Source organism: Typopeltis vanoorti, chromosome 15 (genome assembly GCF_054136105.1).
Source record: "Typopeltis vanoorti isolate ZY-2024b chromosome 15, IOZ_Tvanoo_1.0, whole genome shotgun sequence".
In the NCBI taxonomy this organism is placed as follows: Eukaryota; Metazoa; Arthropoda; class Arachnida; order Uropygi; family Thelyphonidae; genus Typopeltis; species Typopeltis vanoorti.
The window spans coordinates 40,467,497-40,491,216 of record NC_143563.1 but is presented as its reverse complement, the minus strand read 5'-3'; the positions used below and the strand labels follow the sequence as shown (position 1 = coordinate 40,491,216).

Genomic DNA, 23,720 nt, shown 5'->3' with positions numbered 1-23,720 from the left:
ATGGCAAAGGCGTTTGACAGGATACCACATGGAATTCTAATCCGTAAACTACAACATATGGGAATGGATATAGGGTTGGTGAGATGGATAGGTGGGTGGTTGATGGAGAGATATCAGAGAGTAGTTAATTCAGGAGTAGAGTCCAAAAGACGCCTGTCACTAGTGGTGTGCCACAGTGTTCTGTTCTTGGACCACTGCTGTTTAATTTGTTCATTAACGATATAGGGAAGGATCTATGAGGAACAGTTCATTTGTTCGCTGATGATGCAAAGTTGGGTAGGGCGATAGTGAATGCAGAAGATGTCAAAATCTTGCAGGACGACTAGGATAGATTGGAGTTCTGGGCTAAGGAGAATGGATCAATTTAATGTGACAAAATGTAAGGTTATGCATTTTGGGGTGAAAAGATTAGCAGCAGTATACCACATTGGTGGAACTGTACTCCAGGAGATTGATGAGGCCAGGGACTTGGGAGTGTTGGTGGATAGAGAGATGAAGTTTAGGGGGAACACTGCAAAAGTAGCTAAATCAGCTCATCAACTCACTTGGTTGTTGAAAAATACCTTGACGAGCAGTACCAAGCCTTGATAAGACCTCATCTCGACTACTGTGCCCAGATTTGGTCACCTAGGTTCCTTCCTGATGGGGAGGAGGTGGAGAGGATCCAGAGGCGAGTGACTATGATAATAGCGGATCTATGGAATGAACCATATGAGAACAGGTTGAAGATTTGTGGGTTGCATAAATTAGTTGATAGGTGGAAAAGGGGAGATATGATTGAGACATTCAAATTGCTAAAGGGTTCCTATAGGATTAATTCAGAGGATATTTTTGAGATCAGGACTGGTGGTGGGAGAACTAGGGGACACCTATGGAAGCTGGGCAAGAGTATGGTTAGCAGAGGTGTTAGAGCTGAGTTCTTTACTTTTAGAATGGTAAATGAGTGGAATAAGCTGCCAGAGTCTGTTGTGGGTGCTATGACGATGAGCGAGTTCAAGGCAAGGTATGATAGATACTGTGAGAATGTCGTATAGTTGTGTGGACATGATATTTAGGGCCTCCCTCGATGAGTCTGACTCCCTGGAGTCGCCCGTAATAATAATTATAATAATAATTTTTAAACAAAATATGGAAACAACTATCACATGTTACAGTAAAACCTCAGTATCATCAGTACTGTTTTTGTTTCAATTTATGTGTGAATAATATTGAGCTTAATATATCTCTAAATGATTTCTAACAAATAACAGGACTCTAGCTTTGGTATAGTAGGTTTTTTTTTTCCTTTCAGCAGAGGTTAGGCCAGTAGTGTTGACAGTTGACCAAAAAACTTGACTTTAGCATACTATGTAGATTGGAACATAGCTTATTTCTTTGTATACGTGTATACTCCAGATAATGACCTTAATATGAAAGTCAAAATGTCAATTGATTATTTTGGTTAATATCATACTGAAGTATTACTATGACATGGTAGTTGTTTCCGTAATTTTTTAAAAATGAATGCAGACATGTTATCATCTTCCTCATACATATTAGGCTCAATGAACTGCTGTGACCAAGTAACTTGGACTTTATAGACATATAATTAATGCTCTGACAGTTTAATTAATCCTCTCTCATAGTCTGCATATCTGTGAACTGTGGTATTCTCTGACCAGGTCAGTTTTGTGAGATGAAAAACAATTTTCGAGAAGGACAAACTCTGCTATCTCCATATGTTACAACTCTTTCAGTGCAATTTTATTTGAAGCTCGCACTTGTAATCTATCTTAATGACATGAAAAATTTCAAATGCAATTGAACAAACACTTATTTCATGTAACTGAAAAATTGGAGAATTGTTTTTAGTTAGATACTGTGTTTAGTGGTATAACAAATGGTTTTGTTTGAGTCTATGGAGCATAGTTTCTGTGGGGCGAGAGGAACATATGTTTCATTAGGTAGTGCTGTTTTATCCCAGTTGTCTCTCATTGCACTATTTGCTGACAAATATATGACACAGAATGCAAATGTCTCTGTACCTTATTCAGTGATACAATAAAGCTACTTGTTTTTCTTGCATCTGAAGTATAGCAGCTGTTGGGGAGGGCATGTCGTTCTGTAATATCTTCTGCTGTCTGCACTATTGTAAACGTATTGTTTATATTATTTTTCTTATATATGTAATAACTTTATTTTTATATCTTTATTCTATTCCTAATTCTTTATAGCTTTACTCTAATGCGCTTTTTCTCTCTTATCCTTTCTCATTTACTCTACTGCGTACTATGATTATCCACCTTCCATATTTACTAGTTGAATGTCTATGAATACTGGAAATTTGTCAAACTGTGCCACCGATATATCATTTAATTGGCATAAGACTAAATAAAACTTTCGGTAGATTTCCTTCCCTCTCATGAGCAAAGTTTCTTTTATCAATGTTTACTTTAACAGTCATGGTTCATAAGTAACTAAACGTTTTTATTGCCTTTAATTATTTCCTGCTCACAAGTCCGATTTATTTAAGAACAGTGCAGTTGTAAAATAAAAGATCAGGCAGCACTCTTTTAACAAATAATTAAAACACATTTATTTATCAATTATACATGAATTAAACAATAGGGAGTTTGCTTTCTCTATCCATTTATAAAATCTTTAGCATAAATTAGAACCTTTTTACTTTAACAAAAATTAACTTCTTTAACTCACAATCTTGGGGTGGAAGGGGTGGTGAAGCGCAATACATAGCCTCTCCCACTCAAATGTCAACCTCACCTTCCCATGGTCCATCCTGTTCTAAAAGTACAAACGAGGCACTGGCGACCGAGTATGGCGGTATAACCTTAACACCCTAACAGAGTAAATGCTGTTAGATCTGCCTGTCCAGAGGCATTAGGTAGCAGCCCTACCACTGGACTTACCCAGCGACAGGTTCGTAACCTGTCCTGGGGAAATTCAAAATACTTCCAAGTTTCATGCAAAGAAAAGCCGGATGGACTGTCAGGGAAAAGACCACAACCCAGGAAACGGTAAACGAAATTGGTAAAAGGAACACATGATGAAGATTGCAACATGGAATGTGAGAAGCATTGCACACAAAGAAGAACTTGATAAACAACTAAACCAAGCTAACATAAAGATATGTATAGTAACAGAAACAAAGAAAAAACAAAAAGGTACAAAAGAAACAAACAACTATATACAAATCTACAGTGGGGTAAAAAGAGAAGAAAGAGTAAAAGCAGGTATAATGATTATGGTACATAAATCCCTAAAGAACAATATTGTATATTACATCTATTTGAATGAAAGACTACTAGAAATTAGACTCAAGACATTAAGAGGCCACATAACAATAATTGGTGCATATGCACCAGAAGAGGGAAAAGAAGAAGACAATAATATATTTTATAAAGAATTACAGATTGCCATAGATAAAACAAACAAAACTGACTATTTACTGCTAGCAGGAGATTTAAATGCCAGAATAGGAAACAAAAAATACAAAACAAACATAGGTAAATTTGGCGAAGATACATGTAATCAAAATGGTCGCAGATTGCGCGATTTTGTCATTTATAATAATATGAGAATAATGAATTCAATGTTTAAACACAAGGAAATACATAAATATACTTGGTCAGCCAGAGGATACAAATCAGTAATTGACTACGTTATCACAAATTTTAAATTAGCAGAGTTAATTTTAGATGTAAGAGCATATCGAGGCTTTGAATTAAACTTTGATCATTATATGGTATAAGCAAAAATTCGTTTTAAACCAAAGTGGCTAAAAACACATAGAATTGAAAATTCTTATCAGCCGAGCTACAAAATTTCTTCATTACAGGATCCTCAAGTTAGACTACAATATCAAAAATGCACAAACTTAAAAACAGAAACCACACATGAATCAAGTGACATAGAAGATGAATGGGAAAATTTGAAACAAATTCTCACAAAAGCAGCAACAGAAACCTTAGGAATAAAGCACAAATGGATTAGAAAAAGAGGCCTATGAGACTGGAACAAAGAAATAGAAAATATAATAAAAACCAAAAAGGACAGTTACCAGAAATGGCTAAATTCCAAAACAATAGAAGCAGAAATAGAGTATAAAAGAAATAGTGCAATTGCAAAACGAGAAGTAAGGAAAAAACATAAAGAAAGATGGAACAATTTCATAACAGAACTAGAAAAGGATTTATTTAAGCCACAACCCAAAACCTATAAAGTAATAAATACATGAATAAAGAAATAAAAGAAAAGATAAAAATACAAACAATAGATTTAGAAAAATGGGTGACCTATTTCCAAAATCTCTGGACAGATGAGAACAATGAATTAAAATTTTATAAGACAAAGAATGACCTAATAGAAAATATCACAATGTTAGAACTGAAAAATATAATAAAGAAGATGAAAGATAAGAAAACGCCAGGAGAAGACAATATAAATATAGAACTATACAAAAATGCAGGTGAAAAATTTAATGAAAGACTTTTGAAATTTTTTAATATGGTTTGGATGTCCGGAAAAACCCCTAACTCTTGGAAAAAAGCACCGGTCATCCCAATCTATAAAAAAGGAAATAAAGACAATTGTAATAATTATAGGGGAATTAGCCTGCTGAATACAGGATATAAAATATATGCAGGAATATTAAAAGAGAAACTAAGCAGCATTGTAGAAAACAAATTACTAGAAGAACAAAATGGCTTCCGAAAAGACCGATCCTGCATAGATCCAATTTTTACTTTAAAATTATTAATAGAAAAGAGAAGAGAATTTCAAAAAGAAACATATGTGGCGTTTATTGATTATGAAAAAGCGTTTGACAAAATTAGTCGACAAAAATTGTTTAAAATATTAACTAATTTAAACATACCAAACCAACTTTTACAATCTATTCAAGAAATATATACATGAAATAAAATAGCAGTTAAATTAGAACACATCTCAGAATGGAAAGATATATCAAGAGGAGTACGACAAGGATGTACCCTCTCACCTCTGCTTTTCAATATATATATATAAATGAAATATTAACAATCTGGAAACAGCATAACCCATTTGGTATACAAATGACCCTGCAAATGAAGATAGATACACTACTATTTGCAGATGATCAAATAGTATTAGCTACATCAGAAGATGACTTATAAAGATCATTAAAATCATTAAATGATATCTCAAAGCAATATAATATGACAATATCCAAAGAAAAAACAAAAATAATGGCATTCAAAGGAGAAAACCCAATAAGAAGTAAAATAGTGATAGATGATAAAATACTAGAACAAGTAAACACTTTCAGATACTTGGGATGTGATCTATCATATGAAGAAGAAAAAGACAGACACTAAAATATCAAACTTTGTCAAAGTAAATGGCATAATAAATAGTATATTTAAGCCATCCCTGGTACAAAAATACACTAGAATCAGACTATATAATGTCTTGTCAAAACCAACTCTACTATACGGAAGTGAAACATGGACCATGAAAAGGAAAGATGAAAAACGAATTCAAACAGCAGAAATGAAGTTCCTCAGAAAAACAGCTGGATATACCAAGTGGGACCACAAAACAAATGAAGAAATCTTACAATCCTTAAAAATCAAACCAATTAATTACTACATAAGACAGTAAAACAAAAATGGCTAGAACATTTAAATCGAATGGACAACAGCAGACTACCAAAAATATTATACAGATACAAAATAAGTGGAAAAAGAAGAATCGGAAGACCAAGAAAGAGATGGCATGAGACCGGAACAGGCCACATGGCCTATATTCCATGATAGGAAGAAGAAGGAAGAGAACTCACAATCTTATTTACTCTCCGCTTGCAAAATTCAACTTATTAAACTTCTAGTTTACTTGCAAAGAGGTTAGCTAACTCTCTGCTAAGTTATCTTTACAATTTTTATATCAACTTCCAACATACCAATCAATTCTCTTAATGACACACTTCTTACTGCTATTAACCAAATTCTTATGTCTTTCTATAACGCACTATAAGAAGAATTGTACAAAAAGTATGGAACTTTTATTATTATTATTATTACGGGCAACTCCAGGGAGTCATTAGACTCATCGAGGGAGGCCCCAAATCATTTTCATCACAACTATTCGACATTCATACAGTATCTATCATACCTCGCCTTAAACTCATTCACTGTCACAGCATCCACCACAGACTCAGGGAGCGCATTCCACTCATTCACTACTCTAAAAGTAAAGAACCCAGCTCTAACACCTTTACTAACCACACTTTTGCCCAGTTTCCATGGATGTCCCCTAGTCCTCCCACAACCAGCCCTGTTCTCAAAAATATCTTCTGAATTAATTTTATAGAAACCCTTCAGTAATTTGAATGTCTCAATCATATCTCCCCTCCTCCGCCTATCAACCAATTTTTGCAACCCACAAATCCTCAACCTGTTCTCATACGGTTCATTCCACAGACCTGCTATCATCTTGGTCACTCGCCTCTGGATCCTCTCCACCTCCTCCCCATCAAGAAGAAACCTAGGTGACCAAATCTGAGCACAGTAGTCGAGATGATGTCTTATCAAGGCTCGATACAGAGGAACAATAACCTGCTTGTCTCTGCTTGTCAACGTATTCTTCAGCAACCAAGTGATTTGATGAGCTGATTTGGCCACTTTTGCAATGTCCCCTAAATTTCAATTCCTTATCCACCAACACTCCTAAATCTTGTGCCTCATCAATTTCCTGGAGCACGGTTCCACCAATGCAGTAAACTGCCTCCCATCTTTTCACCCCAAAATGCATAACCTTACATTTTGCCACATTAAATTGACATCCATTCTCCCTAGCCCAGACCTCCAATCTATCCAAATCATCCTGCAAAATTTTGACGTCATCTGCATTCACTATTGCCCTACCCAACTTCGCATCATCCGCAAACAAATGAACTGTTCCTCTCAGATTCTTTCCTATATCATTTATGAACAAATTAAACAGCAGTAGTCCAAGAACAGATCCTTGTGGTACACCACTAGTCACAGGCCGTCTTGTGGATTCTACTCCTGAGTAAACCACTCTCTGATATCTCTCCGTCAACCACCCTCCTATCCATCTCACCAACCCTATGTCCATTCCCATATGCTGCAATTTACTGATTAGAATTCCCAACTTACAAAGGCTCTGTATCACACATTCAGTCAAAAGTCTTGCTCAAAAAGTTCTAAGGCAATTCTTTCATCTCAGATCTTGAGCTTCCTCAGGAGGGTCCGACTTTAGTAATATCTCATCGGGAAAATAGCGGGCTGTGGACTGCAGTACTCATTCAGCTTCGGCAAAGGGTTGTTCTCCCACGACAAAAAGAAAACTTCTGAGGGAAGCTGCCTCGGGTATTTTATATCACCTTTTCTCCTCTGCTTTGGCTCGCCGAAAATGCCTGGACGACTACCGTCCCCAATTGCTCAAACTGCTGCCTCCAAGAAACTGAACTTGCCCCCAACTCTCAACCGGGATCCCTCTCTCTGGCGTCTGGAAGCCTTTCCTTCTTCGGCAACGTCTGGAAGCTCCTCTTTGGTGGCAACTGGAACCGGGAAGCCCCTTATGCTTGGCTCAGTCCCTTTTATTTTGCAACCTTGCACTAAGGGTAGTAAACCCCAAAGAATTTGGCATGACTCTTTTATCTTCTTTTTAGTTTAACCAGCTCTTTGTTTTCCTACGTGCAATCTTTAGATCGTATTTTGCCAGGTACAACTGCTGTCCCCAATTGCTCAAACTGCCGCCTCCAAGAAACTGAACTTGCTGCCAACTCTCAACCGGGATCCCTCTCTCTGGTGCCTGGAAGCCTTTCCTTCTTTGGCAACGTCTGGAAGCCCTGTCTCTCTGGCCTGCTGGAAGCTCCTCTTTGGCAGCAACTGGAACCGGGAAGCCCCTTATGCTTGGCTCAGTCCCTTTTATTTTGCGACCTTGCACCACAAGACCCCAAAGAATTTGGAATGACTCTTTTATCTTCTTTTTAGTTTAACCAGCTCTTTGTTTTCCTCCGTGCAATCTTTAGATCGTATTTTGCCGGGCACAGAAACTTGTCTCTAAAACTAGCGGACCTCTTTGATACTTTGCTTTTCCTTTCGGGGCCGCAGAAACTTCTCTAAACCTAGCGGTACTCTTAGATAGCATCTTTAAATGTGTTAGCGCAGTAAGCAACTCTTATATACAAAACTAGTAAACAACTTTTCCTGATCTCTTACATATAACTATATACATATACAAAGTTCCCCTGGGAAAGCATTGCCTTTGTTTTTGACGATAAATACATTCACTTCCCACAGGGTTAACTACATTAATATTTTGCAAAATATACATAGAAACAAACGAGGTTATTTACAGTTCTCATGGGACTTGACCTATGTAAAAAATCGATGTAAAGCTACATCGAGTTTTTACAGTTCACTATATAGGGATAGCTGCTTCCAGTCTTTGGACAGTATACACATAGGGAGTAAAAACTGAATAGTGAAATTTATTAAAAAAGGGAAAGAAATACACCTAAGCATAATAAATTATACAAGATGAATTTCTCCTCAGGTCAACCCACATGAATCACCTAATCAGCATTATTAGATCATAGGATAAGTCCCCTCCCTATTGTTATTTACTGAGCTAGCAATGTATACAGTTGGTTTCTTATTAGTTCTTATTTCGCAAACAAATCCCTTTCCATCTATTCATAAGTTGTTTTTTTAAATTATGCTCAGCCTAGAGTTTATAGGAATATGTGCTCTTCACTCCAACCCCCATATATTTATAGCACAAGCACACATATAATATCACAGATGTAAATTATTTATAATCCATTTTACAATACTGTAAGCACTTTTATTCATGCTGATTCTCTCTCTTCCTTATATTTGCTATTCTCCCTCCCTTCTTATGCAGGATTAGTTACAATCGAAGAAACTGTCACAAAAAGTGGCACATCCGACGAAACGCATGAATGAAATTGTGGTGTGCCGTGATAATTCCATCCGCTTCACCAGACGGTTAGGTTCATGGTGAGAGAGAGAGAGCTACAATCGCCCTGATGTGAATGTTTTAATTCTGCAAAAGTTGCCAGGTGATGAATAATGACTGTATAAAAATATTTGTTTTTAAACTGTTTGCAGTTTTGGTGTGTTAAAGTTGCAAATACAAAGACCACGTTGATCTCTCTCTGTCTCTACCTTGCTCTGGAAAAAGTTTATAGAAGAATATTAGAATTGCTTTCGTTCATTATTTGGCGTATACTCTCCTAGAAAAAGAATATTTGGGTTGCATCATTTATCAGACCAAACTAGTAATAATAATATTTCATGTTTAGTTTAATCCTTTATCCAACACTTGGATAAAGGATTAAACTAAACATATAATTTATAGTCTAACCAAGTGGAAAAAACTTCCAACATATTTCAAAAGCTATAAAGCACTTTTTGTTATCTCCTCAAACAGAAAATTTCCTTACACAATGCTTTCCATTCATTTCTAGTAGTTTCCATGCATTAGTAATATGAAAAATAAAGCCATTTTCTTTCATGTTCATGGTAAAGGTGATGACTATGCATCACTTGCCTTAGTATCCCATAATGCAAAGCACATCTCCTTGTGGACATGTATAATACTATGCATTATGGGAAGGATCACTGCCCAGACCAGTTTCCCTGTATTATGTGTGGGGTTACCTCTCCAAAAACTCGTAATTCTCCCAACAATGAGTGACCCAAAGGATCTTTTCACTCAACAACAGGCTCACCCTGTCACTAAGAAGAAGAACTCTGTGTTGGCTCCACCCATTGGCAGGCCCATCCCATCACTGAGCAGATCTGGTCATATCTCATCTGAGGGGTAACAGCAACAGCCAAGCCTCAGTTAAAACTTCACTGGCTACAGCATTTCCATCTATTACAGTGGGCAGAAACTCTGCATCCCCAGAATCAAGTCACCAATCAGTTCCGATCTTTATTGAGGTCTCTTCAGTGAGAGCCAGACCCAGAGGTGATACTAAGGCTGAAGTAATACAGAAGTCATATTTTCCTATACCAGTTACCAAAAGGTGTCACACCATATTATTAAATTACTCTGGATTAGAGAAAGGTTGTTGGAAGTTTTTTTACTTAGTTATACTATAAATTAAAGATACGAAGAAATTATTTACTTGGTTTAATCCTTAATCCACGTGTAAGCAACTAAGGCAAGTGATGTGAAGTCATACCAACTTTACCAAGAGTTGCCCCAGTCCTGAAAATATTTTAGGCACAAACTCTTTGTTTGCTTACACTTGGATAAAGGATTAAACCAAGTATATAATTTCTTGGTACATTTATTTATAAGGAATAATGCTTTTCATGTTCATATATATAAATATAAATAAGTATGTGAACACCATTCACATCATTTGTGAATTGAATTTTATAATCTGTTAACAATAATATTTATTATATCTTTATTGCTTTCTTTTTGAAATAATATTTAATTAAAGAAAATACAACTTCACTAATCATCACTTGATTTTACAGGAATTTCTGTGGTTTCAGTGGTCGCTGGTGTTACTGATTGATGGTCGTCTTCTTTACATAGATTCTTTTCTGATTCAAACTCATCACACCACTTCTTAATCATAGTATATGTAGGAGAAAATTCTAATGAGTCATCAAGCTCTTTTTTGATTTCATCTGGTGTCATATTCTTTATGCAGAAATATTTAATCAATGCTGGAAGCTCATTCAATTCCATTTCTGTAAAATGGACCACTTTTCACTTTGCAAATGCTTAAAAAAATGAATATTCTATTTATTTATTATCTGAAGTGATACATGTAAACATTTAAACATTAAAAATATACATCTTTAAATAAATATCCACTGCTACTTGCTTCACAGATAATGAAATTACATCCCATATGTCCATTCATTAACAAAGCCATTGTGACTTGTGTGATCTGTAATGCGAAAAGATAAGTTCTTTGTATAATTATTATTAAGTTTATATTTACTTTATAATATTTAGTCTTATTTGAGTATGTGTTGGTGTGATATAGATGTCAAATAAATAAGCAGAGTGTATACTTAATATACTGTGTGTGTGTGTGTGTGTGTGTGTGTGTGTGTGTGTGTGTGTGTGTGTGTGTGTATTCATACTTTTATATACTGACTGAGATCCGAGAATTAGAACAAACAATTAAATTTATTAAATACGCAACATGTTTCATCGAAGTGGCCGACTTCTCCATGTGTGAGAGAAAATAGAAAGCCAATAAAAAACACTATAAAGAAACATTGAGTCACTATAAAACTATAAATTCGACTATAAACCACAGGCATTGTGGTTTATAGTCGAATAATTTATAATTCCCAGGTGTGTACAAAATCACATGTGACTGCGGAAAACCATACTATATCCAAATGGAAAAATCCATCCTCCTACGTCTCGAAGAACACCGAAGAGACATTGCTTACAAAAGAACCAGAGCTAGTGCCCTCTCAAGCTATGTCCTGTTTTCAGTAAACACAAATAATGAAGGCCACCAACATGAGATAAACTGGACAACAACTTCAAACCTTTACATATGACATGACGAGGTAGAACGCTGCATAGTCGAGTCTAACGAAATTGTCATGGACCCTCTCCATATAAACAGTAACCTCAGCTACAACTTACTGGACTCATTCAGCTCTGCTGTCAGATATTGGCGCACTCGTGAAGCCACACGCGTACAGGTGTCTAACAATAGAACTTTAACACAGAACTACAGCTCCAGTTCAAAGTTAGCTGTGGTTTATAGTCGAATTTATAGTGACTCAGTATTTCTTTATAGTGTTTTTTATAGGCTTTCTATGTTCTCTCACGCCTGAAGAAGTCAGCCACTCTGATGAAACATGTTGCGTATTTAATAAATTTAATTGTTTGTTCTAATTCTCGGATCTCAGTCAGTATATAAAAGTATGAACATATCCCAATTCCGAGTTAATACAACAAATCATCATATATATACATACACAATATACACAGCCATTTTTTTTTACTAAAACAATAGGTGCTGAATCCGCGCGGTTAGCCTAGTGGCTTTGCGCTTCGCAACCATATGCCTGGGGAAGGAGTGTCCTAGGTTCGATTCCCGTCGGAGACGTGAGGAGCTGAAGGATCTTCCTCAGCCATAGCCAAGTTAGCCGGTCTTGGGCGCGGGCAGTAGGGTTTTTTCCGCCAGTTTATCTGGTGTTTTTCATCCCGCAAGCAGGCAAACCGGCCCCTTGAACACACAGGGATACAGCCAAGAATACCTCGAGGCATAGGAGTGACCATTCTATCCTCGTATTTCGGTTACAAAATCCAAGCATGCTTGGAAGGTTGTGAGCCTTAAAGGCCTGTTAAAGCCATTGGGATAGAATAGGTGCTGATATGCATTTTTTGCTAGTAAGAAAAGTTGAAAGTTAAAATGATATTGCATCCATACATCATGTTACTGTTAATAAAGGTGCCCTACATCCCCAAAAAAACTCCACTGTACATGTATATTTGTAGCAGTCATTGTTGCATAATGGCTTTTGAGTAGTACATTACTGGCAAAGAAGCCTTTGTTCAAAAAGTTTAAAATAAAGATAAATGAATGAGCATGGGATTTAGCAAATGTGAGATGCATTCTTTGGTGAAGGTGAAAAGTTTGAGAGTGGAGAGTAATGGCAAAGGGATATGATGAAACAAGCAAAGTTCTGAAAAAATGCCAGAAATATTATCAAGATGGAAGCAAGTCAGCAGTGTTGTGAATAACAGTGACAAGGGTGTGAGAGTGCACATGTCAGAGAGCATATAGTAAGAATGAAGTGAAAGTGAAATAAACACATATGATAAGTGTGTTAAAAAATAAAGGGCAACATGAATAAACTGATGATTGATGAAGAGCATTCCAAGGTAGAGGTGATGAAAGAAACAGTGCACTTATGCTAATTACTGTATTTGGACAATGTGTGAGTTCCAGTTGAAGGAAAAACATCTAGTGATTGGTATGGCATAAAGGTGAACAAGAGAATGAACAGTGAGGTACTAGATATGAGAAGTAAACGAGGGAGTTAGTAGTTGTAGTTGGAACGAATGATTTTGATTGGGCATTGGAAAAACGTGAGATTGGATATCAGCAGATTATGGAGGAGAGTGAAAGACAACAGTGTCGTAGGAAGGGTAGTTTGTGTGTTGCCCAGGTGTGAAAATGATGAGTTGCAGCAGAGAGCAAAGATCTTGAATGGAATATTACTGGAAACATGTGAAGACAAAGGAGTGTAGTTTGTGAATGTGTGGGACAAATGAAGGCTGTATAAGAACAATGAACTGCATCTGAATAGTTTTGGAAGGGGACATCTGGCAGCTATAGCAATGAAAGAGGAGTTTAGTTGGAAGGATATAGATGCTGTGCAGGCATTGATGATGCAAACCAGGTGTCAATGGAAGTCAAAGATGATGTGAATAAGCAGAAGAGTGGACTAGGTGAGACTTATGTGGTTGTTAATGGAGAAGAGTGTGTGACAACAGGAAAGCAAGTTACGCAGGGTAATGAGGGTGGTCGGGCGGGGGGGGGGATATGGTGCAAGAATAGTTGATTTTGGAAGTGGTAATGGATGCAATATGTAGATGGTCAGTATAGGAATGGAATGGTCAGGAATAAAACAGGGTTGAGTCTGGGAGGCTACGTGGAGGAAAAAGAGGAGCAGGTGAGAAGTCACAGACAGGGGACACCATGCTCTTAAGACATGTCGTAACATGTAATCAAATCCTATCGCCTTATTGGCATCAAGATTATTTATTTCCTTAAATACCTCCTGCTCACTCACTCGCAATTAAGTTTCTCATGATTTAATCCTAATGAGGATGACATGCCCTTATAAATTGATCACTGAATACCTCAACAATGTCTTCTGCAGGTTACCATTCTACCATTTTCATCCATTAACATCATCTTACCATAATAATAGTTCTTTCTACTTGCCACATATCTAAAAAACTCTTTATGGTATTTCTTTGCCTGATTTGTTCATTTCTGCTCACACTGCACTTTTGTTGTCTTTACTGAGTCACTCTCCTGGCTTATCTTTTATACTCTTCATGTAACGGATTATTACATTATTCATCTTGTACTGCCTACAAAGTGCCTTTTTCCAGATTTTATGCTTAAGTCACTCATTCATCCATTTTACACCTACCTTATTCAACCTTCTGACCTTCAGAATATATTCACATTTTGTTTCACATACTGCTATGTATTTCTTTGTCATTCCCAAGCAGCATTTATTTCCTTACCACTCAACTCGTTATTCTATGCTACAGTTCCAAGTTGTCTCCTAAGCTTGTCATAATTACCTGCTTTGTACTTCCACATATACCATATTTACTCAAATATAACTCACACTTTTATTTCCCAAAATTAAAGGTTAAAAAATCACATGCAAGATATATGCGAGGATTTCCAGAAACTAAAGTTCTTAAGAAAACACTGAAAATGGTTATCACTTACCAAGAATCTCCTAACTCACACGCTCTGAAATGTAACATTATGTTGCCAATAAAAAAAAAATTATTACAGAATGCCTTTACTGGATAGATTTCAAGGTCAATCTGTACACACAAGATGTGTAGATCCTACAGCCCATGAGGGCCACATGTAGCAGAAAAATGGAACCTATGGACATTTTTCTTGAAAAGTTGAAGGCTATGATTGTTGGGAAACCCTTTGTGAAGAAGGCCATTTCAGAGAGCAGAGTAAGATGGAATAAAAGAGGAAAAATGAGAAGCATGTTTTCAGTACATTTGAACTTTAAAGGGATGTTTGGCAGCTTATGCTTTAACATAGTCAATGTAAAGCATACTGTACACTAGCAAATAAATTATACTTGCCAAGAAATTACAGCACTATATTGTTCAGGGCTCAACATTTTATGCAAAAATTGTATAATCCTTTATCCAAGTGTAAGAAAAGAAAGTTTGTATATGAAGTATTTTCATGACTAGGTTACTTGTATATAGAAGCTGAAGAATAAAAGCACAATTCTCTCTGGAAATACATAATGCAATGCATTGAGGGAGGGTCACTACTCAGATTGGTTTTCATTTCATCATTTCATCATTTTTAGCCAAATGCAGGGAAGATACCAAAGTTAATTTGATTAAGAAGTCATACAGTTCTCACATACAAGTGGCAAAAAGGTATATAACCTTATTATTAAGCCAGCCTGATTGGCCAAGTGATTAGAGTATCCGCTCTCCAGTCAAAAGGCTGTGGATTCGAATCCTGCTGTGGGCATGGATGTTTGTGATTGTCTGTGAAAATACTAGTGGTGGTGGTCAGCGGTAGATGGCATTGGTGTAGATGATGAAGGTAATTGCAGTTGGTGGAGACGGAAAGTTGTAGAGCAGGTGCCCTCCCTCAATAAGTTTTTGGACTCCCTGGAGGTGTTCCATAATAATAATAATATTAAATTACGGTGGATCAGAGAAAGATGAAAGTTTTTTTTCTTCTTCTTCTTTTGCTTGGGTAGAAAGTATATTCTACTTGTCAAGAAATGATATTCTGGTTTAATCCTTTATTCCAATCTTAATTAAACAGAGCATATGAAATATCCTCACAACTGGCTACTTGCATATAGAGGAACTTCACATTAATGCCTTAGTAACCTATATAAAGCACACTTCCTTTTGGAAATGCATAATGACATGCATTATGGGAGAATCCCTACCCAGATTGGTTTTGACTTTTACTAGGGTCAAATCAATGGGAGCCAGATCCAGGGAAGATACCTAAGTTGAATTAATGCAGAAGAAAGGAAGTGAGCTTAGCATTATGGGATACAAAGGAAACTATGTGAAGTCATCAGCTTCTATATACCAGTAGCCAAGTCATGACAATGCTTCACATGCAAACACTCTTTGCTTATGCTTAGTTAAAGGATTAAAAAAAGAATATAATTTCTTTGCATTTATCATTTACTTTCCAATTAAAAGTAACAAAAAAAAATTCTGCATCTCAGATCCAGACTATTTTATAATAAGATTATACACATTTTTGCTGCTTGTATATAAGAAATATATGGCTTCTGCATTAAAAAAACAATGCAGCCCTACATATGACAACTTGGACTTCAAACATGTCTATAAAATTCACCTCCATGTCAGACATGCACTGAAAGTCAGTGATACCTGCAACAACATACCTCCAAACACCTCACCAGCGGAAATCTATGAAATTCTAAAGAAGCTAAAGAATAAAAAAGCCCCTGGCCCAGATGGCATAACAAATAGAGTAATAAAACTGCTGCCCCGAAGAGCTGTTGTACATCTCACCACCATAATCAACGCCATGTTCCGATTTAACTATTTCCCCAGCTATTGGAAAGTCGCAGATGTAGTCCCAGTGCATAAACCAGGTAAAGATCCACACCGGCCTGAAAGCTATCGACCCATCAGCCTAATCTCAAACTTAGGCAAAATTGCTGAAAAAATCATTCTCTCTAAACTCCACGCCTCAGTAAATGAGTTAAATATCATTCCTAAGGAATAATTTGGATTCAGACAACATCACAGTACTACTCAACAAATTTATAGGATAATTGAGTATATCACCACCGGATACAATTGGCACCAGCACACCGGAGCAGTCTTCCTTGACATAGCGAAAGCTTTTGACAAAATATGGCACTTGGGATTACTACACAAACTCATTTCAGCAGGTATACCATCAAGTATCGTCCACCTAATTAAATCTTACCTCCAGGACAGACACAAGTCAAAATAAATGGTACAGTTTCAAGTCAGCGACGGATCTCTGCGGGAGTTCCTCAAGGTTCCCTATTAGCTCCGATCTTATTCTCAATATATTTGGCAGACATCCCGCACAACCCAATGTCATCCATCTTAGCACTTTATGCGGACGACACAGCAGTTCTTGCCAGATCTCAATGACCTCATCTTGTCACTAAAAAGTTGCAAGAAAACCTACTACAACTAGAACATTGGTTCTCCAAATGGAGATTACAAGTGAATCCCCAGAAGAGTGTAGCAATACTTTTCACCAGAAGAATGGCAACTCCCATGGGGGACCTTTATCTTTTCAACACCAAAATCCCCTGGCAAACAGAAACAAAATATCTTGGAGTAATTCTGGACAAAAGATTAACGTTCAACCCACACACCAAAGCCTTATGTACGAAAGCATCTAAAACTATTGCACAACTTTACCCTCTAATAAATAGAAAAAGTAGACTGAATACCAGAATCAAAGTGCTCCTCTACCTGTTGACGATCCGCCCAATGTTGACATATGCCTCTCCAGCCTGGAGCCACACATCCAACTCCAACATCCTCAGTCTGCAGAGAGTGCAAAATAGGTGTTTACGCATGATATTGGACGCACCGTGGTTTGTAAGGAACGTGCAACTGCATAGAGATACAAACATCCCTTACATCTACTCCTTCCTATTATCTACAGCAGAAAAGTTTTTCTCAAAGATCTCTACACACCCCAACGATCTAGTTAAACAAGCAGCAAACTATGAAGAGACTGACCTCTTCAAATACAAGAGGCCAAAAGCCATCCTAAATACTTGCAACAATGACTAATCTCCGTGCCCCCCAGGGTGAGCTCTCAGCTCATAAATCTATCCTTCAATTCATCCTCCTTATCAGACAACGGGGAATAAAAGCATCTTGCTTCACCCTTCTGGCCAATGATGTTATGTTATGTTACCTTGGTATCTTTCATCAGTCTTGCTCCCACTGAGTCCAAGAAAGGTCGAAAGTGATCACGGTAAACGCATCGATCCTACCAAAATGCATTATTTATGCACTTCCAAAAGGAAGTGTAATTTGCATTATGGGACATTAAAGCAAATGATGTGAAGTCATCAGCCTCTATATATATACAAGTAACGTAGTTGTGAAGTACTACATGCACAAACTTTGTTTACACTTGCATCGTGCTTTAATCCTTTATCCAAGTGTTTGCTTATACTTGGATAAAGGATTAAAAAATATAATTTCTTGGCTAATAATATTTATCTGCATATTATTGGATAGTACAACTGTTTTAATATCTTATATATATGGCTGGACAAATTATATATAATGCTACTCACCACAAAAAAAAAGAAAACAAAAATGCTTGCTCAAACTCCCCAACTCAGACCACATTTTTTTTTATCAGACAACGGGGAATAAAAGCATCTTGCTTCACCCTTCTGGCCAATGATGTTATGTTATGTTACCTTGGTATCTTTCATCAGTCTTGCTCCCACTGAGTCCAAGAAAGGTCGAAAGTGATCACGGTAAACGCATCGATCCTACCAAAATGCATTATTTATGCACTTCCAAAAGGAAGTGTAATTTGCATTATGGGACATTAAAGCAAATGATGTGAAGTCATCAGCCTCTATATATATACAAGTAACGTAGTTGTGAAGTACTACATGCACAAACTTTGTTTACACTTGCATCGTGCTTTAATCCTTTATCCAAGTGTTTGCTTATACTTGGATAAAGGATTAAAAAATATAATTTCTTGGCTAATAATATTTATCTGCATATTATTGGATAGTACAACTGTTTTAATATCTTATATATATGGCTGGACAAATTATATATAATGCTACTCACCACAAAAAAAAAGAAAACAAAAATGCTTGCTCAAACTCCCCAACTCAGACCACATTTTTTTTTTTAATGATATGTTACAATTAGTGATGCCGAATCATCATTCTTATTCCAGGAATAAGAAGAATAAAAACAGCTTTTTTTTTTTTTTTTTTTTTTTAAAGCATTTTGTTATGTCAGCTGACTAACAAAAAATGCATTTTGTTAGTCAGCTGACATAAATTTACTTAAGAGTGCTTTAACAAACGAAAAAAAAAAAAGGGGGGGATATATATATATATATATATACTACACACACAATATAATAACGAAAGAAAAAAAAAAACTACCTAATGACAATGAAACTAAAACACAATAACACATGAATTTCAGAAAAGCGGAAAGTATCGCCCTCTCATGCCACTAATCCTAAAATGTTATTGTAATATTTTCAAAGTACACTGACATCTCCATGAAGTTCAATCTATCATCGTGGGTGACCAAAACAAATTTAAGATTGGAACTAGAATTAGTACAGACCATAAATAAATATATATGCTAACACATTTTATTCCAAAATGGTAGAAGCGAGTCCGTTTCAGCCGTAACTTTAGAAGACCGATGACCCGCCAAAAGCTATTAGAGATTTAACTGTCATCCAGGAAGGGAGTGCGGCGGACAACCTCTACCACTGGTACTCACTAACATTATACAGTACTGCCCGAGAGTGCAAGTTCTATGGTTGATAATCTTATCTATCTTCAGGCGGCCTAGTGCTGACGATGCAAGCGTGACTTCCAAAGAGTTACGCAGTCCTCCAAACAAATTATTTATATATTTACTTATTACTTATTTGTTCTATTTTTATAGACCATCCCGTACTTGAGACACCAAAGAACCTATAACCACATCAGTACTGCATGGGAAATACAGGTGGGATTTGAGAAAGAAGATATTTATTAATATTCTGGTAGAGTTGCAGGTTATACTGGTTGGGAATTCTTCACAAGGAAAGGTATTTGACAACACAGAAATAGATGAAATGAATAATGTAAGGAGGAAAAAGCTGTAGTGTGTATGCAGTTGAACTACATAGGGATGATGATGAGCTGATGTTTCAGTTGCTTTAGCAGGCCAAATTAGCAGTGGCAGAAGTTTGAGAGTTCAGTGGAGCAATGGCCATGGAATTGCTTATATACAGATCTGAAACATTGCATCTGTGGGATAGAGAGTCTGTAAGGAGGGATCATCGATGAGCCACGTTGCTCTTCTCTGGAGAATATCGAGAATAATTATGGGGTTTTAAGTTCACAATACGAAACACGAGAGTAATATTTATATGATGGGTGAATCCAGTTGAGCTCGGTATAATTAGTAGCCAGATGAATGAAAAATAGAATCTTGAGCAGAAAGAAACGTTTCCTTTTTTAGATGCATGAAGTCGTTGATGCTATGAGAGGACGCAGGTATATATTAGACCTGTTTGGTGATTACTGCATTATAGTGATTAAGGATTTGACATTTGACATTAATGACTTTAGGGGTGAAGGAAGATGATTTTCATATTCCCCGTTATCCGTTACGGCTACAATGGGGGAAAATTTTTTCCCCTCATTGTGAATTTTGTGAAAACTTTTGCTTGCTCTGAATGGGCATGGAGATTATGTATCGATACAGGATATTAAAATGGGTTTTGGTCTTTTATGTTTAAATGTATCCGTTGCATCGTAGGATATAACTTGCTGAACTAGATCGTTGGGGTTTATGGACGTTTTTAGGAAAAACTTTGTTGCTAACGATTGCAGGAAAGAGAAAATATAGGGAATATTTGTATCTCGATGAAGTTGCTTGGTTCTGACGAACCATGGAGCGTTTCCAATCATTTGTAAGCACTTATTTTGAACACGTTGCAGTTTGAGGATATTAGTGTTGGAGGTATGGCTCCAGGTTGGAGAAGCGAAAGTGACTATGGGACTAATCAGCAGCTAGTATAAAATCAATTTGTTTCTGATGTTTAGCTTGCCCTGTTGATTAGGGGGATAGATCTGGGCAATGGTTTTAGATGCCTTTGCGCAAATAGTCTTAATTTGCTGGTTAAAGTTATTTTTTTTTTTATCGAATACGACACCAAGATATTTTGTTTCTGTCTGCCAAGCGGTTTTAGTATTGAATAGTAAGACGTCTCCTGCAGGAGATATCGATCTTTTCGTGAGGAGAATGGCTGAGCCCTTTTCGAGATTTACTAGAAGTGTTCATTTGGAGAACCATTTCTCTAACTTTAGAAGGTTTTCTTGAAGCTTTTCGTAACAAGGTGTGGGCGAAGAGATCTGGATTATTATTATTATTATTATTATTATTATTATTATTATTATTATTATTATTATTATTATTATCATCATCATCATCGCGGGCAACTCCAAGGAGTCGACAGACTCATCGAGGGAGGCCCTAACATCATGTCAAGAGCAACTATTCGACATTCACACAATATCTATCATACCTCGCCTTGAACTCATTCACAGTCATAGTACCCACAGCAGATTCTGGCAACTTATTCCACTCATTCACCACTCTCCAAGTAAAATATCTAGTTCTAACACCTCTGCTAACCACACTCTTGCCCAACTTCCATATATGGCCCCTAGTCCTCCCACCACCAATCCTGTTCTCAAAAATATCTTCTGTATTAATCCTATAGGAACCCTTCAGTAATTCGAATGTCTCAATCATACACCCCTTTTCCGCCTATCAACCAATTTTTATAACCCACAAATCTTCAACCTGTTCTCATAAGGTTCATTCCACATCATCTTGGTCACTCGCCTCTGGATCCTCTCAACCTGAGGATTTGTTGGGTAGTACTATAGTATTGCCTAAAACCAAATTGTTCTTTAGGCAGGATCTTTAGTTCATTTACTGAAGCTTGAAGTTGTGAGAGGATGACTTTCTGTGCAACCTTACCAGGTTGGAGATGAGACTGATTGTACGATAATTTTGAGGCAGGTGTAGGTCCTTGCCTGGCTTATGTATAGTTACATCAGCCCGTTTCCATGTAGTAGGACAATAGTGAAACCTTAAGTTTGCGTTTATGATTATGGTGAGATGCACTACAGCTTTTCAGAGCAGCAACTTGATAATTTCATTTGTGATGCCATCTGGACCAGGAGCTTTTTCTGTTCTTTAATTTTTTTATGATATCGTATATTTCAGCAGGTGATGTGGGTGCAATATGGTCATCACCGGTATCGGGGGGATTTTAATGAGTGTGTGACCTGTCTGTGAATTTTATACAAGTGACTGTAGTCTAAACTATCATATGAAGGTTTACACTGCTCTTCTAAATTTTTTGCAATGGCTTCTGCTTTGTCTGTGTCTGTGCGAACAAAGTCCTGGTCAGAAAGTATAGGGGGAAGAGATCTGTCTTTGTTTCTGATATTCCTCAGTAGTCCCCCAGATAAAGAAATCAGTAGGTGAGATAGAGTCTAATTTTTCTTCCCATAATTGATCTCTGTAAACTTTGAGTGTATCTCTCACTACCCCATTTAGTCTGTTAAGTACTTTGTCTTGTGGTGCATGGCTATTATGAAATCTATTCCAGGCAAGGTGCTTGGAGTTCAAGTCTCTGGCAATAATGATGGACTCTCTAACGCCTAAGATGGCATTTAGATCAGAGTGTTGTAGAGTTTTTAATGGTGGGTTGTAAGCTGAGTAGATTTTCAGTCTGCCAGCCGAGCTCGTAAATTCTTCCACCCCTGTGACCTCAAGGTTAGTGGTTGGAGGGCTTTTTACAGAATGGTGTTTGATATAATTTTGATGTAGATGGCAGTGCGCTGCCTCTATTGTTTATCCGATTGGTTCTGTATAGGAGATATCCCCTGATTTTGGGGCTGTCGGACGGTTTTAGATGTATCTCGCTTATTAGAATAACATCTGGCTGATATCTACGGGTCTTGGAGCTCTAAAATTTTGTTTCTGAGGCCATTTGCATTTCATGCAACGATCTGAAGAGAGGCTGAAATTAGTTTGTTTCTATTCATCTATAAGTGCTGTGAGGGTGGCCTGTGTTTCGCGTAGGAATCTTTTAGTGGAGGTTGCTAAAGGGTTTGATATGCTGAAGTTTTGTAGCATGTTTGCTAGAAATGAAGTAATAACAGCGATCAGGTCTGTAGGTGCTGTCTGCTGATTCTGTTCTGGTATGAACATATTTGAACAGGCTACATCTGCATAACTTCTTGTTTGCCTTTGGTATACTCTTTCTTGAAGGCCTCTGGTTGTGGCCGCTGAGCCTCCAGCTGTGGTGTAGGGGCCTCTGGTATGCGTGTTCTAGAGGAGGAAGACTGTTTAGCTGTCTGTTCATCGGGTGTTCAGTACATCCCTTATATTTGGCTGGATTGATTTGGCTGGATGAGTGCCACCGCAGTTGCCACATTTAGTGCGGGTGGTTTTCGACTGCGAACAGATATTGGATTGGTGCTATTCCACACATTTCACACATATAAACTCAGCTTTACACAGTTTCTGGGTGTGGCCAAACTTTTGGCGCCTGTGGCATTGCCCAGAAGATGCCTTTTTCCAGAGAGACTCTGGTGTGATTGCAGATTGATTTTAATTTGTAAATATTTTTGTATATGTTGTGGATCTTTACAAGGACAAATGGCATGGGAGTCTTGTCAGATCTATACATTCTGCTAACCTTTAGAGGAGGCAGATCCTGTAAGTTAAGATCAGCAGATATCTCTTCTGGATTAATGTCTTCAGAGACGCCACGGTGGACCACTTTAAAAATTTTTTCTGAACTGAGTGAGAGGTTATGGAATTAAATACCTCCAACGTCCATTTCCTTTGTTAATTTTCTATAATCTGTCACCGTGGCGGGTTGTATCTTGATACCCTCATCCACATTTTTGGCCTTCGTATAATCAATTTGTAAACAGGACATAGTAGATCATAGAGCTAACCATTGGTGTTTTTCTTTTAGTATGATCAGAGACACGTTTTCTTGGGAGAAACAGTGGAGTCCGAAACTGGGCCTTCCATTTCTTTATCTTTGGGTGGTTTCGCGGTTGTTTTGCGCTTCTTGCGTGCGGGGACGTCTTCGAAATCTGAGG

General features: G+C 37.2%; 1 protein-coding gene across 3 annotated transcripts in view; it reads right to left on the bottom strand.

The window, feature by feature from the left end:
- Positions 1-19,021, bottom strand: part of LOC150098681 (uncharacterized) — a 54,799-nt gene extending 35,778 nt beyond the window's left edge. The window contains exons 1-2 of one of the 3 annotated variants that reach the window (XM_090405176.1): positions 18,963-19,021; positions 10,522-10,775 (exon numbers count right to left, since the gene is read on the bottom strand). The gene's annotated coding sequence lies outside the window, so the exon portion shown is untranslated. Of the gene's footprint in view, positions 1-10,521; positions 10,776-18,119; positions 18,613-18,636; positions 18,855-18,962 lie in introns of those variants that run through there. The other 2 variants (XM_090405175.1, XM_090405174.1) reach the window with 2 other exon arrangements.
- Between the last annotated feature and the right edge of the window lie 4,699 nt (positions 19,022-23,720).